The sequence below is a fragment of the Littorina saxatilis genome, linkage group LG14, assembly GCF_037325665.1.
Source record: "Littorina saxatilis isolate snail1 linkage group LG14, US_GU_Lsax_2.0, whole genome shotgun sequence".
NCBI lineage: Eukaryota > Metazoa > Mollusca > Gastropoda > Littorinimorpha > Littorinidae > Littorina > Littorina saxatilis.
Genome location: NC_090258.1, coordinates 21,847,992 through 21,870,945, shown reverse-complemented (window position 1 = coordinate 21,870,945; position 22,954 = coordinate 21,847,992).

Sequence of the window (22,954 nt, the reverse complement as noted above, 5' to 3'; positions counted from 1 at the left end):
TGTGTGTGTGTGTATGTGTGTGTACGCGTGTGTGTGTGTGTGAGTGGGTGTGTGTGTGTGTGTGTGTGTGTGTGTGTGTGTGTGTTTAAAATGCATGCTGCGTGTAGTGTACGAGCTATCTTGAAATACGCCCATTGTTTGTTGTTCCTGCATTCCTAGCAAGCCCAAGAAGCATGTGTTGTTGTTGTTGTTGGTGTTGTTCTTGTTGTTGTTCTTGCTATCTTCAAGATCGTCATCGACGTTGTCACTGTTGTTGATGAAGTATTGTTGTATCGCTGTATGTTTTTATCATTGTATCATTGTGTTGTTGTTGTTGTTGTTGTTGTTGTTGGTGTTAGCCTTTTTGCCTGTTTTTGTTATATATATATATGTAAATCTCGGTCCCCCTTGAGGAGGGTCTGATGCTCCCAATAGGCTGTCTGTGAAGGGATACTTACTTCTCTCTCTATCTCTGCTAAGAGATTTTAACAAATCTCGGAAGAAAGTCTCTGCTGACTTTCAATTGTTTCTTTCACAATTTCTGATGTTTTATATATATATATATATATATATATATATATATATATATATATATATATATATATTATATGATTGTGTCATATATGCAAGGATTGTATGGATGTATGATTGTTTCCACACCAGGACAAATACCAATGGCTTTTATGCTATATATCCTAATTGTCGCAGGGGGTACAGCGGCCACTGTTGGGGTCCAGGGTAAAAGCGAATAGGATTTTTTTTTTTTTTTTGGGGGGGGGGGGTGGGGAGGATGGTGGGGGGGGGGGGAGTGTTGGGAGAGGAGTTCTCCGAATTTTGTCGAATTTAGCATTTAAAAAGGATATTTTCGCTCTCTCCCTGAAAAAAAATGTATATTTGCAGGGGGCTTCAGTAACCGAGGAACACCTCCCCCCCCCTCCCGCACTCCAGCCCTGAAGCTGGAAATGTGATTGGTCATTGTTTAATTAGAAGTACGTATGTACCTTGTTTCTCGTGCAAGCAATCATGTTTAACACTGCAGACTTGTACAGCCTTTAACATGATCTTTCCTCAACACTCACCAAGCATTCTCAGCCTGTGTGTTGTCTTCACAGAGTTGTTGCTGAATTCTATTCTCTTGCCAATCGTGTGTGCTTTGTTTGCTTGTTTGTTTGTTTGTTTGTTTGTTTGTTGTTTTCTGTCTATGTGTTTGTTCATGTATTTATTTGCTTACTTGCTTTATTGTGTGTTGGTTGTTTTTGCTTGTTTAATAGGTGGTTGTTGTTTTTTATGTGTGTGTAAACTTTGTTTTGGGGGGTCAGTTTGCTTTCTTGCTCGTTTGTTTGTTTGTTGTAGTTGTTTTTTTCTCTCAATGTTTTATTGTTTGTTTATTAGGTTTAGGTTCTTTGTTTGTAATTTTGTTTGATTGCTTGTTTGCTGGTATGGCATGCATGTTCATTTGTTCGTTTATGCTTGAGAGAAGCCAGGGAGTACGCACGGATGTGTTGATGTTTCTTGTCGCGCAGTTATGGTCTGCTATTTTATTGCCAGCGAGGATATTGTTTTGCTTTTTTGTTTTGTTTGTTTGTTTGCTTCGTGTGGGTGTTGTTTTGTTGTTTTTGTGTTCAACTGTTTTTATTCAAGGACTGGAGAGTTTATGTATTTATTTATTGTATTTATTTGTTTGCTTTCTATAATATTTGTTTTCAGCCCAGGAAATTCTATTTTCTTGAATGATTATTCTCATTTGCCTCGCAGCATTTAGGTGCGGCCTTAAGTCTTTTCCTGCACGAAACTCGTTCCATCATTTTTTTTCTCCACACACACACACACGGCACACACACACACACGCGCGCGCGCGCGCACACACACACACACACACACACACGCAAACACACACACGCACGCACACACATACACACACACACACACACACGCGCACACGCGCACTCACACATATGCACACATATGCACACACACACACACACACACACACGCACACACACACACACACAGCCTGTTTTTATTGTGACAAAAAACATACTTTTATCTCCACAAGGCTCTTGCAAAATGTATCATTGAGTGTTTATTTATTGGTGTTCTTTTCTTTATCTTGGTTGATGAAGCAACTATTTCTGCCTTGTGCGATTTGTTGTGCTACCATTGACGTCTTGTTATCATAAAAAGCAAATGCCGTTTACCATTTTGAGAGATATACCTCTTATGCAATACGCAATAGATACAAACGGGAAAGATAATATTTGAAGGAATAAAACAAACGTTGGTTTTAACAAGATCTCATGCATTCAAAACATTTTAGAGTAACATTATTTTACAATGAATAATTTTACAAATGTATATCATGAAAAGGAGCAGAACAAGTAACACTCTTAATACCAATTGTCAATAAGAAGCAACCAGTAGGCTTTGAACATTTGGAAAGATTGATTGTGGCTTTTTTGTTCAATAATTCGTTTTGTGTAGCTTAATCGTAAACGAACACGGGGTAATAGGGTGTGCAGTATTAACTCACATGACCTTACTATATATAGATGACGGGCGCTGGCATTTGACCCCACCATAGAGCAAGAAGTCACTCGACGGCCCTGCTTTTATATTTTTCGTAGTGGGAGTGGGCAGAAATTTCTTTCTTTTTTTGGTGTTTAACGTCGTTTTCAACCACGAAGGTTATATCGCGACGACGGAAAGGGGGGAGATGGGATAGGGGAAAGGGGGGAGATGGGATAGAGCCACTTGTTAAGTGTTTCTTGTTCACAAAAGCACTAATCAAAAAATTGCTCCAGGGGCTTGCAACGTAGTACAATATATGACCTTACTGGGAGAATGCAAGTTTCCAGTACAAAGGACTAAACATTTCTTACATACTGCTTGACTAAAATATTTACAAACATTGACTATATTCTATACAAGAACCACTCAACAAGGGTAAAAGGAGAAACAGAATCCGTTAGTCGCCTCTTACGACATGCGGGGGGCAGAGAAATAAGGATGTGGAAAAGAAGACTTTTGGTAAGTGAAATAAAGGTGATGGATCCAGTCAGGTAGAAATAAGACAACAAGAAAAGAATTGGAAAACTGCAGGGAATAGTAGGGAGAGTTTTCTTGGAAGGAAATATAGGTGAAAGGACTGGTAAGGCAGAAATAAGACAAAAGAAGAGAAGTAAAGGGGTGGGGTAGCTCTGTGGAAACACTCCCGCCGCGTGAAGGCGACCCCATGGGAGCGTGGGCAGAAATCACGTCAACAATTCCATTTCACGGGGTAACGTTTATGACGATTGAGAACCCCTACTTTCACAATGTTGCTTTATTGCCTTTTCGATAGACGCAGACGCACTTAAGACGTAAAAACAACCATGTACATAAAATCGTAACGCATATAAACTTCGCCAAAAAAATAATTGCAACACATGTTGCACCCAAATTAAAGCATGAAATCTCGTCTCATTTAATTCAAACTGTCTATGCCAGTTCAAGGCCGTTCACTTGAATATCTGGATCACTTTCAGGATTAGAGATTTATTCTATAGGGATCACGTGACCACCGCTCAAATAAGTGTACCCTCAAGTTTTGCAGATACCTGTTGTGTTTTTTTGGTCGATTTTTAATGGTCCCTTCCGTTTTTGTCAGGTCGATTTTGGGGGTACCCGTTTTTGAGAGGCTGTCACGTGATCCCTGTAAATGAAATCTTTAATCCAAAAGGTGATCCAGATTGTCACGTGAACGGCCTCAACCAGCATATACAGTTTTATACAGGGGAATTCATGTTTTAATGTAGGTGCGACATTTGTTGCAATACTTTTATGGGCGACGCTTAGATTGTTTTAGGGATACTTTTGTGTATAAGATGCCATAAAATGGAGCGCTAAGATATTCCCGAAAGAAGGCACTGCTTACTCAATAGTTTCCCCACACAGTTGTATTTAATCATCACGACGTTGACTCGTGCACGTGGACTTCTTCCTGAACAGAAATGACTGTAGCAATAGCACTGATGTTATTGTCATTTAAAGTCATAGAGCGGCATGCGACCAGAAAAGGCTTGTTTGTATCTTTTTCACAAAGACTACACCCGTCCGGGGCGGATCCAGGGGGGGGGGGGGGGGGGGTTCGGGGTTTCCAGCCTAAAAAAAAAGTTTTGAAAGAGAAAAAATTTTAAACAAAAAATAAAATAACGAAAAACTTATGGCTCAGATTGCACCAGATTGCTCCATTTTCCTTGATTTTTATCAAACTTTTTTTCCGGGGGTAAGGGGGGGGGGGGGGGGGGGGGGGGAGGGGGGGTATGACCCCGAATCCACCTAGGAGCCGGCCTTTCTTTTCTAAGTGGCGATTTCAGAAAGTACTTGGGTAATTTGTTGGCTCAGGTTACACCAGATCGGTCAATTGTCCTTGTTTTGATCTAAATGTGTCTTCTTAAATGTAATGTTTGGAAGGTGTATTAGGGGGAAGTTTCTTGGCTCGGATTGCACCAGTTTGCTCCATTTTCCTTGTTTGTGAAGAGCGTCGTCGAATTGTCCCTAAAAAATAAATTAACTTTCTCTCTCTCTCTCTCTCTCTCTACTTCACTCTCGGTTCTAGATCACTCTTTTTATGCATGTTGTAGGTATGAATGTGGCAATGTGAATTGTGATGTAATGTATAATGTGTTGTAAAAAAAAAAAAACAGGAAAAAATATTAAAGAAAAAAAAAATTGGAAACCCTCCCAACAAAAATGATGTGGTCCGCCCCTGCCCGTGATTACTTGTGTTAGGACTAGGAGCTGCAAGTAACAAACATGCATTATTGATGTGCTGCTGTTAACTTACGGCCGATACGAGTTAGGAACAAAATAAGATAAAATAAATAATTATAGTAGGGGAAGGTTGCCAAAATGGACCACTGCCTAATACGGATCATTTCCTATTCTGACAAACTAACGGTACCAGATAGAGCGCTCAAAACAATTTCATTCGCTGTATTTACCCTCTCTGGATAACTTGCACATGTGAAAACAGCTTCAGAAACACAAACCTCAAAACAGTTATAATATGCTTTTTCTCTTTTTTGCACTTTTGGCAGCGTTCCCTCTAAATGTGACGAACTAGTTTCTGTCAACAGCCAAAGCACACACACACAAAATATAACTAGCCCTCGAGCTTTCAAACAAATATAACAAATACATGTAGTCTTCCTTTTGTGGAAGTTGATAAGTTTCTTTAGTTTCCTGTTGTGTTTCAAATAATGTTCTCATCAACCCAAAACAGATACATCTTAAGCATATTTGAATTGCACACTAAGTTGTATCAAGTTATTTTGAAGTATAAGGGGCTTTGTACAGTTATTCGTGAAGGCCTCTTCACTGGTCCGTGTTAAAGGCTGCCATATTCGTAGCGTTCATTAATTAATTCATATTGTTTACATGTGCCAATAATGTTATAAAACTGTACCTAAGGGGATATAATAACGATTGCCCGTAGCTTTCGAACACAGAAAAAATTATATCAGTATTGCAAAGTGGTGTTGATAGTGTCGACTGTAAACAGAACAGTCTCAAACACCATCTTTGGTTTACGAAACGTCACGAAGTGACGTCAACGGTCTAAAAATAGCCCAAGTCCTGGAGAACTGTTGCTAAACAATACAATAAAGAATTAATTATTTCTCGTAATTGGTAAGGACTTCAAACCTAAAACTTTGCAGGAAGCTTAATTTATACATCCCCGCAACGATGGGAAAAGCCCTGGAAGTAATTAAACTAATTAAATAGGACTATGTCAGCCTTTAAGCGCCAAGGCTCCTTATGTGGACCAGTTGTGAATGTTTCTGAATTAAGTTTTTGCTGAATGTCTATCAGAGCTAATCCACTTTAACTAACGGTTAACCTTAGAGAGAAGGACTACCAAACACAAAATGAAACTTATCCGCAAGAAAACAAGCTATAGTTATCAGCGATAAACAAAACGTGGTCAATATTAGGCAACCTTCCCCTAAATGCAATACAAATCCAAGACAACAACAACCACAAAACAAAAGCAGCAAACAACATAAAAAAAGCCCCCCCTCTCCCCCCCCCCCCCTCAATCCCTCCTCAACCCCCCAATCCATGAACGAAGCAACAGCGACAAAAACCATGTTGAAAAAAGAGCAGCAACCCAGCCGGCACGCGAATCGCGTAACGTAATAACATGGCTGCGTCATCCATCATAACGTCACAGCATCTTCGTGTGCCAAGCGTGGGGAAATTGAAACAAAGCTCGGGGGACACTAACCCCCCTCCCCCCCTGGGGGCTAGGGACCGTGGGGTAAGGGAGGGGGAGGGGGACAAGAGGGCCTGGGTTGTGCAACCTCATTACACCCTAAAATCCGTGACAATCCCGAAAAGATCAATTATCTAGTCACTTGTGGGTAGGCGGCATTTGCGTTCCTCTTGCTTGGGTTTTCTCTGTCTCGGTCTCTGTCTCTCTGTCTCGGTCTCTGTCCTTGTGTCTCTGTCTCGGTCTCTGTCCTCGTGTCTCTGTCTCGGTCTCTGTCCTTCTGTCTCGGTCTCGGTCTCTGTCCTTCTGTCTCGGTCTCGGTCTCTGTCCTTCTGTCTCTGTCTCGGTCTCTGTCCTTGTGTCTCTGTCTCGGTCTCTGTCCTTCTGTCTCTGTCTCGGTCTCTGTCCTTCTGTCTCTGTCTCGGTCTCTGTCCTTCTGTCTCTGTCTCGGTCTCTGTCCTTCTGTCTCTGTCTCGGTCTCTGTCCTTCTGTCTCTGTCTCGGTCTCTGTCCTTGTGTCTCTGTCCTTGTGTCTCTGTCCTTGAGTCTCTGTCTATATCTGACAGACTCTGTACAGTTCGATTGCTCTCTCTCTCTCTCTCTCTCTCTCTCTCTCTCTCTCTCTCTCTCTCTCTCTCTCTCTCTCTCTCTCTCTCTCTCTCTCTCTCTCTCTCTCTCTCTCTCTCTCTCTCTCGATATAAAACATCAGAAATTATGAAAGAAACAATTGAAAGTCAGCAGAGACTTTCTTCCGAGATTTGTTAAAATCTCTTAGCAGAGAGAGAGAGAAGTATGTATCCCTTCACAGACAGCCTATTGGGAGCATCAGACCCTCCTCAAGGGGGACCGAGATTTACCAAGCAAAGTCCCTTTGTATATATCTTATATATCTTTATATCTCCGTCGGTCTGTCTCTGTCTGTCTGTCTGTCTGTCTGTCTGTCTCTGTCTCTCTGTCTCTGTCTCTCTCTCTCTGTCTCTCTCTGTCTCTCTCTCTCTCTCTCTCTCTCTCTCTCTCTCTCTCTCTCTCTCTCTCTCTCTCTCTCTTAATGTCTTGCCCTTGCTTGTATACGTCGATCTTTCTCAGCCGAGTCAACACTCCCACAAGCCGGGTTAGCTCATATCGGCAAAAACCTTCTTTTTTTCATGGTTGAACAAAGTTTACACCAAGGATAGACTTTCATTTCCCAAAATGCAACATACCTGCGGTACAAGTTTATTTAAAATGTCAATTTTTTTTTTTATTCTTGAATGAAAACAATATTCTTTTTAATTTGATTTCCACTATGTTTCAGTTTAGGGTTGAGGCCTGTTTTCAGAGAGCCTCCGATTAGTTCTTTAACGGTAACCAATTGCGTTAAATGTACTGTATTTATTTAAGTTCCATACAATTCACGGTACATATCACAAGCAAGACTTGCTACTTCAGCAGTGGGGATCATGCCTTTAAATTTCATCCACTTTCAGGCTCTCTCACTCAATCCTGTTATTCGACAATCCCTCGTTCTTAGCGGTAACACATTCCTGCAAGGAAAAATTGGGTTACTGTTCTGGGAGTAAAGGAGGGGGGGGGGGCAAGAGAGAGAGAGAGAGAGAGAGAGAGAGAGAGAGAGAGAGAGAGAGAGAGAGAGAGAGGGAGAGAGACAGAGAGAGACAAGACAAGACAAGTCAAGACAACATCTTTATTATCGAGGGTAATAGATAAGCAAGAATATATGCTTTGTTTAAATCCAGACAGAGATAGACAGCAAGCCAGACAGACAGAAGAAAGCCAGACTGACACACAGGCAGACAGAGAGACAGCTACAGAGACAGAGAAAGAGAGAGAGAGAGAGAGAGAGAGAGAGAGAGAGAGAGAGAGAGAGAGAGAGGAGAGACAGACAGAGAGACAGATAGACGGACAGAAATACAGAGACAGAAAGAGAGACACAGACAGAGTGAGAGAGAGAGAGAGAGAGAGAGAGAGAGAGGGGGAGAGAGAGAGAGAGAGAAGAGATAGAGAGAGAGGGGGGGGAAAGACGGAAACAGAGAAAAACAGAGAGATAAAGACAGAGAGAGGCAGAGGATATGCAGAAGATTTCGGGACGCGGGTGGGTCGAGGTAGGGTGTCCGGAGGACAGAACGGCTCTTCCATCAATGTGACAGCCTCGAGATCAAACACTCACTGCCTGTTGCACGTGCGGGTTGAAAACGAGGCCAACACGCGCTTTCCGCGAGGAAACACGAGATGGTGCAAAATCATAAGGGTATTCTTCAATATTGTCTTAGCTAGAAGACTGTGAAAAAGAAGAACAAAGTTTTGATTACTTCTATTCGATAATATAACTGTCTGGGCGGCCGGATTTTTTTGTTCCTTCGATGCTGGGTTCGTAACCGGGGGGGGAGGGGGGGGGCATCTCTCTCTATCTCTCTCGGTCTCGGTCACTCTCTCTCGGTCTCGGTCTCGGTCTCTCTCTCTCTCTCTCTCTCTCTCTCTCTCTCTCTTTGTCTCTCTCTCTCTCTCTCTCTTCCCCTGTCTCTCTCTCTCTCTCTCTCTCTTCCACTCTCTCTCTGTCTCTCTGTGTCTCTTTGTCTCTGTCTCTGTCTGTCTCTCTCTGTATCTCTCTCTGTCTGTCTGTCTGTCTGTCTCTCTCTCTTTCTCTCTCTCTCTCTCCCTCTCTCTCTCTCTCTCTCTCTCTCTCTCTCTCTCTCTCTCTCTCTCTCTCTCTCTCTCTCTCTCTCTCTCTTAAGCCTGTCCTTAATTGTACGAAGTCGACTTCGCGTAGTTCACTCTGCTCTTTCGAGTGAGATTTCTACGTCCATCTTGAATCAAAAAGCACTCTTCTTTCAAAAAGAACAACTTCGTCACAGCTACGGCGTAGCTTCGCATGTCAAAACGTGCGAAGCGATGTAGTGGACGAAGTACTTCGCCGTAGCTGCGGGTTTTCGGTATAAAGACTTTGCGAAGCTTCGCGTAGTCGACTTATTGCTCAATTAAGGACGGGGTTTACTCTCACACTCTCTGTAATAAATACACATTATATCAATTCATTCGTGACTCAAAAAGTCTTTTGAATATAATCCTGCATATTCAAATCAGTGCGTTTGGGCAGTGTGATAAAAACTGAGGAAGAAGAAGTGAATTTTCTCTCACACACACACATACACACACGCACGCACGCACGCACGCACGCACGCACGGACGCACGGACGCACGGGCGCACACACACACACACACACACACACATACAAACACACACACACACACACACACACACACACAACCAAAACGTACACGGCCCCGATTCTAATAAATACGCTTTCTTCGCCAAAGCCCAGTCTCAAAATCTGCGCGGCTGAGTGTATGCGCACGCACACAATGTCGAATTCCGGGTCACTGACGGGAAAAAGCCGCCATCTTTGGCGACCGTCAGGCCGGAAGTTGTTGTCGTCTGTTGGACAAGTCAAAGTGTTCGGACGACATCTTTGGTGTCACGTGACACGGCCCCAGCTGCAAGGAGGAATATGAAAGAAGCTGATGGAGATTGGGTGATGATTTGATCTTTTGAACCCTGACTTTTACTCTCTGCCCCTGCTTCCCTCTGTCTGTCTGTCTGTCTGTCTGTCTGTCTGTCTGTCTGTTTATACTGTCTGTCTTTCTTTCTGAATCCCTCTCTCTCTCTCTCTATCTCTCTCTCTCTCTCTCTCTCTCTCTCTCTCTCTCTCTCTCTCTCTCTCTCTCTCTCTCTCTCTCCCCCTCTCTAAGCACGGTGTATTATACTATTAATGTATATAGTGTATAGTGATTCTGGAACACAGAAGAAGAAAACATATATACTGATGTCCAAAAAACCCAGTGCGGGAGCTTGGTTACCTACACTGATCCAACAACATCAATTTTTGTCTTGACTAGAATCTGAACTAGAAAAATCGTCTACAACATTTGTAATGCCAAGGACGTGTGTGACTTTGCATAATGTTCAAGCTCAGGCATCTTCGAGTTTCCTAATCGATCCTCATGGAAGGATGACCTAGATCGAGACATGCATCGAAGTCTGGTCTCTACATTCACGTGCAAATGTTACACACTCCCACAGGTCTGGGGGGGGGGGGGGGGGGGTAAATGAATAACAATGCAGACGGCGATACCTTGTCTCTAAATAGCAATATCACTTGCAAGTATCCCACCACAAACGCCTACGCCATTTCTACCTGACTCCTTTTTTTTTTTTTTTGTGCATCAGTGCTCACCATGTTGTTTAAGACAAGTTAAAGGACTCCACACTTTCCCCAAACCAAGTAAAAATCTCCAAGGCCTGTACGGTATAGCCAAGGACTCGGCCTACTGATTAATGAAAAGGTCCCTTTCACCCGGAGCACATTATTCTCCAATAAATAAACGCCGCGCCGCAGCCGCCATCTTTAGTTATTCGCTGCGGCCCTAGCCACTTCTTTTGCATGAAAATATGGCGGCCAACGGCCTGGTCGATGGTGGCTGAGGGCTTAGAGGAACGTGCAAACTCTCAATAAGTGGACAATGATGGATGGAGGCTTAATGGGTCGGCTTCCAGACTTGCGGTGATTACAGCCAAATGCACCCAGAGTGCGGACGCTAAGGTTATAGACTGCAGGCATTTGGCTGGGACTGAGATTGCAAAGTTCGTGTTGAAGCGGTGCTGGTTGCGGCCGGGTTCTTTCTTGTACTATACCTGGCCAAGTTTGTCAGTTGTAGGAATCTTTCTTTCTTTATTTGGTGTTTAACGTCGTTTTCAACCATTCAAGGTTATATCGCGACGGGGAAAGGGGGGAGATGGGATAGGGGAAAGGGGGGGAGATGGGATAGAGCCACTTGTTAATTGTTTCTTGTTCACAAAAGCACTAATCAAAAAATTGCTCCAGGGGCTTGCAACGTAGTACAATATATGACCTTACTGGGAGAATGCAAGTTTCCAGTACAAAGGACTTAACATTTCTTACATACTGCTTGACTAAAATCTTTACAAACATTGACTATATTCTATACAAGAAACACTTAACAAGGGTAAAAGGAGAAACAGAATCCGTTAGTCGCCTCTTACGACATGCGGGGTGCAGAGAAATAAGGATGTGGAAAAGAAGACTTTTGGTAAGTGAAATAAAGGTGATGGATCCAGTCAGGTAGAAATAAGACAACAAGAAAAGAATTGGAAAACTGCAGGGAATAGTAGGGGGAGTTTTCTTGGAAGGAAATATAGGTGAAAGGACTGGTAAGGCAGAAATAAGACAAAAGAAGAGAAGTAAAGGGGTGGGGTAGCTCTGTTTAAACGCTCCCGCCGCGTGAAGGCGACCCCATGGGAGCTCTTGTACTATACCTGGCCGAGTTTGTCAGTTGTAGGAATGGGGCAGTTAGAAGAAAACATACGGTAAACGTGCAAGTGTTGGGGTAAAGAGTATGTGGGTGTTGGAAGGGAGCAGCATGACAATAATACACAGTACAATTGTCTAAGTGTTTGGGTCACCGGTATTTGGGCGTTGGAGTGGTTGCTTCGTTGGTTATTGTTTTTTTTTTACGTCCCAACAACCATTATGGCTATCCGAGGCCGATGCAAGTTTGTTTGCTTTCTCAGTTATAGAGTGGATGAGATACTTCCATATTTCGAGGAATGATGAAGCAGTCACTGACACAGTTACAAACTCATACGCAAGCACGTATGCACGCACTAACTGACCACGTATAATGCAGAGATGAGAATCGTATGCTGGTCAATGCCTAATTAAATAAGATTTACATTGGAAAGTTCACAAGTAACACACACATATTTAATATACGTATGCTTTTTTCGCTGAAGAAACAACACCGAGAAGAAGAAGAAAGCAGACGATCAGTTACATACACATGCGCACGAACGCCGTAGTAAGGGAGTAAACTCCGGTTATACTGATCAACTTTTAGGACCGGTCCCAGCAACACTTTTTTTTTCTCCAAAATGTCAACAATTGTTATGAGAGAGTTTAAAAAAAAAAGACGCATAGTAAGACATATTGTGGTAGGACATTTTTGTTGCATAGAATAAAACTAATTAAACGTGGTCCCATGACGGTGCAGTGTTCCCGTATGGATACGCGGAGACTCCAGCTTGAAAGTATGACTGACGGGCGCAGTGGCGTGGTGGTAAGACATCGGCCTCCTAATCAGGATGTCGTGAGTTCGAATCCCGGTCGCTGCCGCCTGGTGGGTTAAGAGTGGAGATTTTTCTGATCTCCCAGGTCAACTTATGTGCAGACCTGCTAGTGACTTAAACCCCTTCGTGTGTACAGGCAAGCACAAGACCAAGTGCGCACGGAAAAGATCCTGTAATCCATGTCAGAGTTCGGTGGGTTATAGAAACACGAAAATACCCAGCATGCCTCCCCCGAAATCGGCGTATGATGCCTGAATGGCGGGGTAAAAACGGTCATACACGTACAAATCCACTCGTGCTAAAAATGTGAGTGAACGTGGGAGTCAAAGCCCATGAACGAAAAACAATAAAAATAAATAAATTATGAGTGTGTCTGGTGTTGAAAGTGGGCCAAGAGTTTGTTCTGCATCTGATTAACAACTAAACAATGGCGCAAGGCGCAAAGAAGTCCAAGAACATCAGTAAAACGCAGCAGTCAATCATGGATGGACGAGACTCGAGAAATGCTGATTTATACATCGCTGCGACAAACATTACTGTTTAAAAAGTGTGTCGAAAATCCGAATCCTAGTTATGTTGAGGTTAATAGCCCCAGAAAGACACCAGACAGTGACGCAGATAGATAAACAGACAGACAGATCGAGGTAGAGAGACACATAAACTGTGAGAGAGAGAGAGAGAGAGAGAGAGAGAGAGAGAGAGAGAGAGAGAGAGAGAGAGAGAGAGAGAGAGAGAGAGAGAGAGACAATGACAATGACAATGACAATGACAATGACAATTCTTTATTTTACGAGGGTAACAGAATAAGCATTGGTATACTTTTTTGCATCTGGCCCTCGCCCTAAAGAGGGACTAAATCGACTATAATAACTAATATTGCTATTTCATATGTTACGTGGATTTCCATTGGTCAATTGGGCAAAACTGAGCTCATTGTAAAAGTGATATCGACGACATTTCCGTCGATATCAGTTTTGATATCGACGACCTCTTTATTGCTTCCCCACTTCAAAAACAAAAACACCTAAATTTAAAAACAAACAAATATATATGAAAATGTAATGATCCCAGAATTTAGTTGAGCAAGTGACTAAAGACTTTTTGAAAGAAAAGACATTTTTAAATACTGAAAAGTACAAGAAAAGAGTGAACAAAAAGAAACAATAATCAGAGGGAGGGATATGGAACAGCCAAAACTGAGACAAATACTTTTGTAATTTCTTTACAGTAAATACAAAATGTCCAGAGAATTAGCAATATATCTAACATTGACTGACTGTGTGATGATATCTTCTGCTATTGGTCTGTTTCGACAGTGATATCAAAATCTCGACCTCCAGTCTCGATTTTGATATCACTGTCTCAACAGACCATAGCAGAAGATATCATCACACAGTCCGTCAATATTGGGTACTACTACATACATACATAATTAGTGAAACAGTGTAAGTTTATGTACATACGTGCATGATATGAAACATTGTAGTTTATACATGTTCATGACAAGGTGCAAAGCAAAAATTTGCAAGTCAATTAGAGTAAGAATACTATGCAATAGTTCATCAACTCTGCAAGACAATGGATATTATGCAGAACATCATAATTTCATAAACAAAACAATAAATCAAAAGTGAGTGACTGTGTCTCAAAGGACATAACAATCAAGAATATACTATTTTCATTAAATGGGATATATATTTGTTTTTGAAAGAATCTGTGCTGGCAGCTTCCCGTAAGGCATTCGGAAGAGCGTTCCAGAGACGGCCACCTGAATAAACTAGACTAGACTTAAATAAGTCTATCCTAGGAAGAGGAGTGTTAAATTTCATAAGGTGGTGTGAATTCTTCAAAGAGAACTTTGAACTAATGGTTTGGGGTAAAGTTTCGGATATAATTTTATGCATACAGATTCCTTTGTTAAAAAGCAGTCTTGACTTTAGAGGTAAGATCCCTAAATGTATGTAGTCTAACTCTGTGAGGGTAGTGTGCTTTAGTAATACTACTTTTAGCGCTCTTTTATGTAATCTGCTAAGAGAGAGAGATAGAGAGAGAGAAAGACAGACAGACTGACAGGGAGAGACACACAGAAAGAGGGAGAGAGAGAGAGAGAGAGAGAGAGAGAGAGAGAGAGAGAGAGAGAGAGACAATGACAATGACAATGACAATGACAATGACAATGACAATTCTTTATTTTACGAGGGTAACAGAATAAGCATTGGTATACTTTTTTGCATCTTGCCCTCGCCCTAAAGAGGGACTAAATCTACTATAAAAACTACTACTACTACTACTACAATACTTACATAATTAGTAAAACAGTATAAGTTTATGTACATACGTGCATGATATGAAACATTGTAGTTTATACATGTTCATGACAAGGTGCAAAGCAAAAATTTGCTAGTCAATTAGAGTAAGAATACTATGCAATAGTTCATCAACTCTGCAAGACAATGGATATTATGCAGAACATCATAATTTCATAAACAAAACAATAAATCAAAAGTGAGTGACTGTGTCTCAAAGGACATAACAATCAAGAATATACTATTTTCATTAAATGGGATATATATTTGTTTTTGAAAGAATCTGTGCTGGCAGCTTCCCGTAAGGCATTCGGAAGAGCGTTCCAGAGACGGCCACCTGAATAAACTAGACTAGACTTAAATAAGTCTATCCTAGGAAGAGGAGTGTTAAATTTCATAAGGTGGTGTGAATTCTTCAAAGAGAACTTTGAACTAATGGTTTGGGGTAAAGTTTCGGATATAATTTTATGCATAAAGATTCCTTTGTTAAAAAGCAGTCTTGACTTTAGAGGTAAGATCCCTAAATGTATGTAGTCTAACTCTGTGAGGGTAGTGTGCTTTAGTAATACTACTTTTAGCGCTCTTTTATGTAATCTGCTAAGAGAGAGAGATAGATAGAGAGAAAGACAGACAGACTGACAGGGAGAGACACACAGAAAGAGGGAGAGAGAGAGAGAGAGAGAGAGAGAGAGAGAGAGAGAGAGAGAGAGAGAGAGAGAGAGAGAGAGAGAGAGAGAGAGAGAGAGAGAGAGAGAGAGAGAGAGAGAGCTTACGCAATTAGTCAGCGGACACATTTGCGACTGGTGGAAATGGCGGGGGACTCTCGGAGCGGAAATGACGTTGTAACGGGAGCTGCACGACTTCCGGGTCAACAGATGAACTTGTCACCCATGCATGCAATTACACCGCCCAGGACTGATGCCGAGCTGTGAGCAAAGAGTCTCATAGTAAAAAGCTGTTTTGGCAAAGTGGGTTTATGTCTGACATGAAATGTGGGTTTGGAAATTGGTTGTTTGTTTATATGATTGTTTGTATGTGTACTTGTTGTTGTTGTTGTTGTTGTTGTTGTTGTTGTTGTTGTTGTTTTTTCGTTGGATTTTTGTTATGTTGTTTGCGGTTTTGATATTTTGGAATCAGTTTCTTTTGAAATTAGAAAATTAATCAAATAAGGCTGAGATTCGGAAAGTTGCTTCTTTAGTTCAATACTTGTTATTCTCTCATGTGCAAGGAGATTGGTTTGGCATAACTCTCATTTACTCTTGCCGCCCATGCTCTATGCAATTAGAGCGCCACAAAAAAAACCATCCGAGAGCGATTGACCCAAACATCGACTTTGCTGCTATGTTTCTAATATTTTGTCTGTGAGATATTTAGAATGTGTTAAAACAAGTGTGAAAAACAGAGCGAAATCTATCGGACTGACTCTACGATACATAATTTTGAATATGATGACATGCCCTTAGAATCTGACCAACCAATTATAATCACAGGACCTATTTTGTGAGTCACTTTGTATTATTATAACGTGCTTTCCGATATGGTTGGAAATAGCGTAATTACATGACGTTTTTGTAGACTAAAATTAGATCAGTTTCTCAATTTGTATGAAGATATTTTCTGGAGCATCCGAACGATGTAATAACGAACAAACAAAAAAACACGCCACACAATGCTGAGCAGAGTCCACTCAATCACATATCAACATTTTAAAACAACGCACACGCACCCATACTCTCTCTCTCTCTCTCTCTCTCTCTCTCTGTCTCTGTCTCTCTCTCTCTCTCTCTCTCTCTCTCTCTCTCTCTCTCTCTCTCTCTCTCTCTCTCTCTCTCTCTCTCTCTCTCTCTCTCTCTCTCTCTCTTTGTTTATTACCAACAGTCAGTGTCAACGTAATTTCTGAGCTGTAATGAAAATCACTGAAACAAATGACAATTGTGTTTTCAGTCGCCAAAATGCATTTTAAAGATACATGTATTCTTCCTGTCAGTGTAGACCACGGTTCATCATTCACTACGGCGACCACAAAAGATCAGTTCTTCCGTTCATTCAGCGATCAAGAAAATCAATGCAGATATGAGATAATATCAGAAAGAATACATGTTCATGTCCGTGTTACGAATGATATCACCAGTGGAGTAATTTCGTTGGGGAATCTGTTTTCTTTGTTTAGTTGATTGTCAAATGGAAGCGGTGAAGTATTTTCTGTAAAGAGAAAATCAACCTCCACTGTTGAGTCCGTGAACAGTCTGTCCCACGCCACACACAACTCGCTGAGCACAGCTGTACGAGCATGACGTTGTTTTGTTTGTTTGTTTGTTTATTTGTTGCTTAACGTCCAGCCGACTACGCAGAGCCATATCAGGACGAGGAAGGGGGGGATGAAGGGGGCCACTTGTCAAGCGATTCCTGTTTACAAATGCACTAACCCATTACTTGTGTCCCAGCAGGCTTTAGTAAAACTAAATTAATACCTACTGGAAGATTACCAGTTTCCAGTATGTTAAAATAGGCTTAACCTATCTACTGCTGGACTTACATCAGAACACTAACAGATTAAACTATACATGAATCGCGAGACAAGCGGCAAGAAAAGAGATTTTTGGAAAAAATACAGGTGAATGAGCAAGAAGGCAGAAAAAAGAAAAGAATTCATGAAGAAAAAGAGAGCATGACAGGAAAGAGGAACCAAAAATCTACCTAACAGCAAATTAAACTAGAAAGCTCCTGCGGTTCCAAAAACAGGAGGGGCCTTTAATTTCATAACCGCAGTGCCCCACTGCGGGACGTTGTTTTGTGTTGGGAGCAGATATTGCAATTTTAAAAAAGCACGTCCATTTTCATTTCCATGTTTTGCATGGTCGAATTTCAGAAAACACGAATTTGTTTCCAATATATCATATGACGTTTTTCTGTAGCGTTCCTTCTTGCGAAATTGTTCTGGCAATCACAGTGCGTGAGCCCTTCTCGGACTTGAGAAGTCAAGTTGTGACGTATTTGATGCAAGGGAAACAACGCCCGAACAGGGCTTTCGGACGATTGTTATCCTGATTACCTCCCTTGAAACAATGCTGTCCCTTCCCTGATTCTGTACACCACAATGACTGTGGGTTACACTCAGAGACTGTGTGTACTCAATAGTCTCTGTTACACTTGAGTCCAGCGTGGATTTGTTTCCTGTATTGCTTGATATCATTCACTGTGTTCTTTATCATTTTCTGAATCCCAACACAGGGGCGGATCACATCATTTTTAAGGAAGGGTTTCCAAATTTCTTGTTGGGACAATTCGACAACGCGAAGCATTTAGTTGAGGGCGCGAAGCATTCGAACTTCCTAGGGGGATCCCAGGGCATGCCCCCCTCCCGGAAAATGTTGATATAAGCAAGGAAAATGGAGCAATCTGGTGCAATCGTTTTTCCTGTCTTGTGAAGGCGATTATGTCGTTATAAGTTATCTGTACGTTGTGAAGACATTTCAAAACAAAATTTAGCTTTGATGCGTCACGGGATATAAGCTTATACGTTTTCATCCATGGAATTGTTTTTTTCCGTCTCGGCAGGGTGAATGAATTCATGATGTCTTTTCCAGAACTGGACAAAACTGGCCTTGCCAAGACTGAAACAAAATATAGTTCTACAACTTCTAGGCTTGGGTTCATTGCCCATGGTGAATTTCCAATGATTTGTTTCCACATCCCATGACAATTCTCTTTACTTTGGTCATGCCATATATTCGTTACAGCTCCGTCCATCCATGGTATCGCGTGCCTCGAGTGACGTCATCATATTCATTGACCCAGTCTCGACAAAATATCAGGCGATACCATGGATGGACGGAGCTGTAACTTATACTGATCATATTTTCGTCTTCAAGGTCTCGCGTCAAAACTCAGTCTCGTCTCGGACAAAGTCCGCTGATTTGATCCAAGGGACACAACACCTGGAAGAGGCCATTACCCGATTCAAGTCACATTACCTCCCTTAATATGATGCTCTTATCCACAGGCGAAGAAAGATGATCTGCTCTTTGCGACTCGAACAATGCAATGGTTTTTATATTTAGTCAAGTTTTGACTAAATATTTTAACATCGAGGGGGAATCGAAACGAGGGTCGTGGTGTATGTGCGTATGTGTGTGCGTGCGTGTGTGTGTGTGTGTGTGTAGAGCGATTCAGACTAAACTACTGGACCGATCTTTATGAAATTTGACATGAGAGTTCCTGGGTATGAAATCCCCGAACGTTTTTTTCATTTTTTTGATAAATGTCTTTGATGACGTCATATCCGGCTTTTCGTGAAAGTTGAGGCGGCACTGTCACGCCCTCATTTTTCAACCAAATTGGTTGAAATTTTGGTCAAGTACTCTTCAACGAAGCCCGGGGTTCGGTATTGCATTTCAGCTTGGTGGCTTAAAAATTAATTAATGACTTTGGTCATTAAAAATCTGAAAATTGTAAAAAAAAATAAAAATTTATAAAACGATCCAAATTTACGTTTATCTTATTTTCCATCATTTTCTGATTCCAAAAACATATAAATATGTTATATTCGGATTAAAAACAAGCTCTGAAAATTAAATATATAAAAATTATTATCAATTTTTTTTTTTCGAAATCAATTTAAAAACACTTTCATCTTATTCCTTGTCGGTTCCTGATTCCAAAAATATATAGATATGATATGTTTGGATTAAAAACACGCTCAGAAAGTTAAAACAAAGAGAGGTACAGAAAAGCGTGCTATCCTTCTCAGCGCAACGAATACCCCGCTCTTCTTGTCAATTCCACGTGTTCTGTGAGTTCGACAGCTACTTGACTAAATATTGTATTTTCGCCTTACGCGACTTGTTCGTTTATTCTACTTCTTCCTGTACGCCTTTCTTGTAGTGTGTGTATCAGGCATGGGAATTCCAAAATAGAAAAAAACTCTGAAAATAGGCCGTGGTCCAGGGCCGCCCAGGCCCCGGCGGGGTACAAGGGCCGAGGCATCCTGACCTCAGGTCAAAATGAGTTCGGCTCGTTCTCTCCCTTTTTTTTGTACATATTTAGAGCTTTTTGTAATGTATTATTGATAAAAGCAGATTCGCGATCGTCGATAATGATTTTTCATGGTGTTTAATTTTCAAATTACAAAGGAATTGATTTGTAAGACAGTTTCAAGGGAGCTATTTTTTCGCGGCTTACTGTGCAAACAACTCTAAATATGGCAAAAGTTTCACGTGATAATCAACCGTTTGGTTTTGGCGTTCGCTGAAGCAGACGTCGGATTTTTTTTGTAGTGATGCAACCATATATTACGGTCTCCTTCCGGCAGCAGTCCCAAAATTTCGACTTGTTTTGACCTTAGAACGATGTCTTTATCATAACTGTGAAGAACAGAACGGAGATCACTGACACTGTCGAAGTCGGCCAATCTGCAATTATTTTCGTCTCGCGAACAACATATGGGAGATAACTTGTTTTGATAGATTTGCGTAGGACTTTCGCGTCCGGTCAGAGAGATAATTGGCAATAGCTGTTGAGCGATGTAATCAGAATAGGGCCGAGCCCCATGAAGGGGGGGGGGGGGGGGGGGGGGGAACCAGGGGGGAGAAGCCGTCCTGAAGGAAAATGAATTTTAGCATTTTAGACCAATATTTTGATAGTTCTCGTGTAAGCAAATAATGGATAGACAGACAACAGTATACAAATAATTTAATTATCCTTTTTTTGCCGCCGACAATTTTTACATTTAGTCAAGTTTTGACTAAATGTTTTAACATACTGGGGGAATCGAGACTTTCTTTTCTTTTCTTTATTTGGTGTTTAACGTCGTTTTCAACCACGAAGGTTATATCGCGACGGGGAAAGGGGGGAGATGGGATAGAGCCACTTGTCAATTGTTTCTTGTTCACAAAAGCACTAATCAAATATTTGCACCAGGGGCTTGCAACGTTGTACAATATATTACCTTACTGGGAGAATGCAAGTTTCCAGTACAAAGGACTTAACATTTCTTACATACTGCTTGACTAAAATCTCAGTTTACAAAAATTGACTATATTCTATACAAGAAACACTTAACAAGGGTAAAAGGAGCATCGGGTAAATTCTTCCCCCAAACCCGCGGGGGGTGGGAATCGAGACGAGGGTCGTGGTGTATGTGTGCGTGCGCGTGTGTGTGTGTAGAGCGGTTCAGAATAAACTACTGGACCGATCTTTATGAAATGTTACATGAGAGTTCCTGGGTATGATATCCCCAGACGTTATTTTCATTTTTTTTATGTCTTTGATGACGTCATTATCCGGCTTTTTGTAAAAGTTGAGGCGGCACTGTCACACCCTCATTTTTCAATCAAATTGATTGAAATGTTTGCGAAGCAATCTTCAACGAAGGCCGGACTTTGGTATTGCATTTCAGCTTGGAGGCTTACAAATTAATTAATGACTTTGGTCATTACAAATCTGAAAATTACGTTCATAAGTTACTAGCAGTTAAGCCCGGCTTCGCCCGGGAGTAAGCGGAGCCCTGTAGCAAAGACGCTCGCTATCCCATTATCATTAGCTTTACCTCCTTTGTTTGGATACAAAAAAAGAGTTATCTCCCTTACCTTCTAGAAATTTCCGGAACTGTCCAGTTAATTTTTCATTCTTCATTTCTTCCCCTCATAGGAGCAATAGCAAGTCTCTAATATCACTGGCATGATGTGCTTGCTACAGGTGAACAGTTATCTCCCTTACCTCTAGAAATTTCCGGAACTGTCCAGTTAATTTTTCATTCTTCATTTCTTCCCCTCAGTAGGGGCAATAGCAAGTCTCTAATATCACTGGCATGATGTGCTTGCTACAGGTGAACAGTAGGCACTGAACTGGTCTTGCACCATATAGGCTGTATTCAATAAATGGGAGGTCCATAATCTGAGAAAGGAAACAATGAATCAAGAAACTAAAACCCAGGTGCACATCTGCGGCACCTAGGGAGTGTACGTGCACACTATCTTGTTCCTGCCTCTTGCCATCTCAGAGGTATGGCGACCACAGACAAAAAAGAGTTATCTCTCTTACCCTCTAGAAATTTCCGCGGAACTGTCCAGTTAATTTTTTATTCTTCATTTCTTCCCCTCATAGGAGCAATAGCAAGTCTCTAATATCACTGGCATGATGTGCTTGCTACAGGTGAACAGTTATCTCCCTTACCTTCTAGAAATTTCTGGAACTGTCCAGTTAATTTTTCATTCTTCATTTCTTCCCCTCATAGGAGCAATAGCGAGTCTCTAATATCACTGGCATGATGTGCTTGCTACAGGTGAACAGTAGGCACTGAACTGGTCTTGCACCATATAGGCTGTATTCAATAAATGGGAGGTCCATAATCTGAGAAAGGACTGAAACAATGAATCAAGAAACTAAAACCCAGTTGCACATCTGCGGCACCTAGGGAGTGTACGTGCACACTATCTTGTTCCTGCCTCTTGCCATCTCAGAGGTATGGCGACCACAGACAAAAAAGAGTTATCTCCCTTACCTTCTAGAAATTTCCGGAACTGTCCAGTTAATTTTTCATTCTTCATTTCTTCCCCTCATAGGAGCAACAGCGAGTCTCTAATATCACTGGCATGATGTGCTTGCTACAGGTGAACAGTAGGCACTGAACTGGTCTTGCACCATATAGGCTGTATTCAATAAATGGGAGGTCCATAATCTGAGAAAGGAAACAGTGAATCAAGAAACCATGATAAAACCCAGGTGCACATCTGCGGCACCTAGGGAGTGTACGTGCACACTATCTTGTTCCTGCCTCTTGCCATCTCAGAGGTATGGCGACCACAGACAGACAGACAGACAGACAGACAGACAGACAGACAGACAGACAGACAGACACTCTCTTTTATTATATGTACTAGCAGTTAAGCCCGGCTTCGCCCGGGAGTAAGCGGAGTCCTGTAGCAATTTAAGACGCTCGCTATCCCATTATCATTAGCTTTACCTCCTTTGTTTGGATACAAAAAAAGAGTTATCTCCCTTACCTTCTAGAAATTTCCGGAACTGTCCAGTTAATTTTTCTTTCTTCATTTCTTCCCCTCATAGGAGCAATAGCGAGTCTCTAATATCACTGGCATGATGTGCTTGCTACAGGTGAACAGTAGGCACTGAACTGGTCTTGCACCATATAGGCTGTATTCAATAAATGGGAGGTCCATAATCTGAGAAAGGAAACAATGAATCAAGAAACTAAAACCCAGGTGCACATCTGCGGCACCTAGGGAGTGTACGTGCACACTATCTTGTTCCTGCCTCTTGC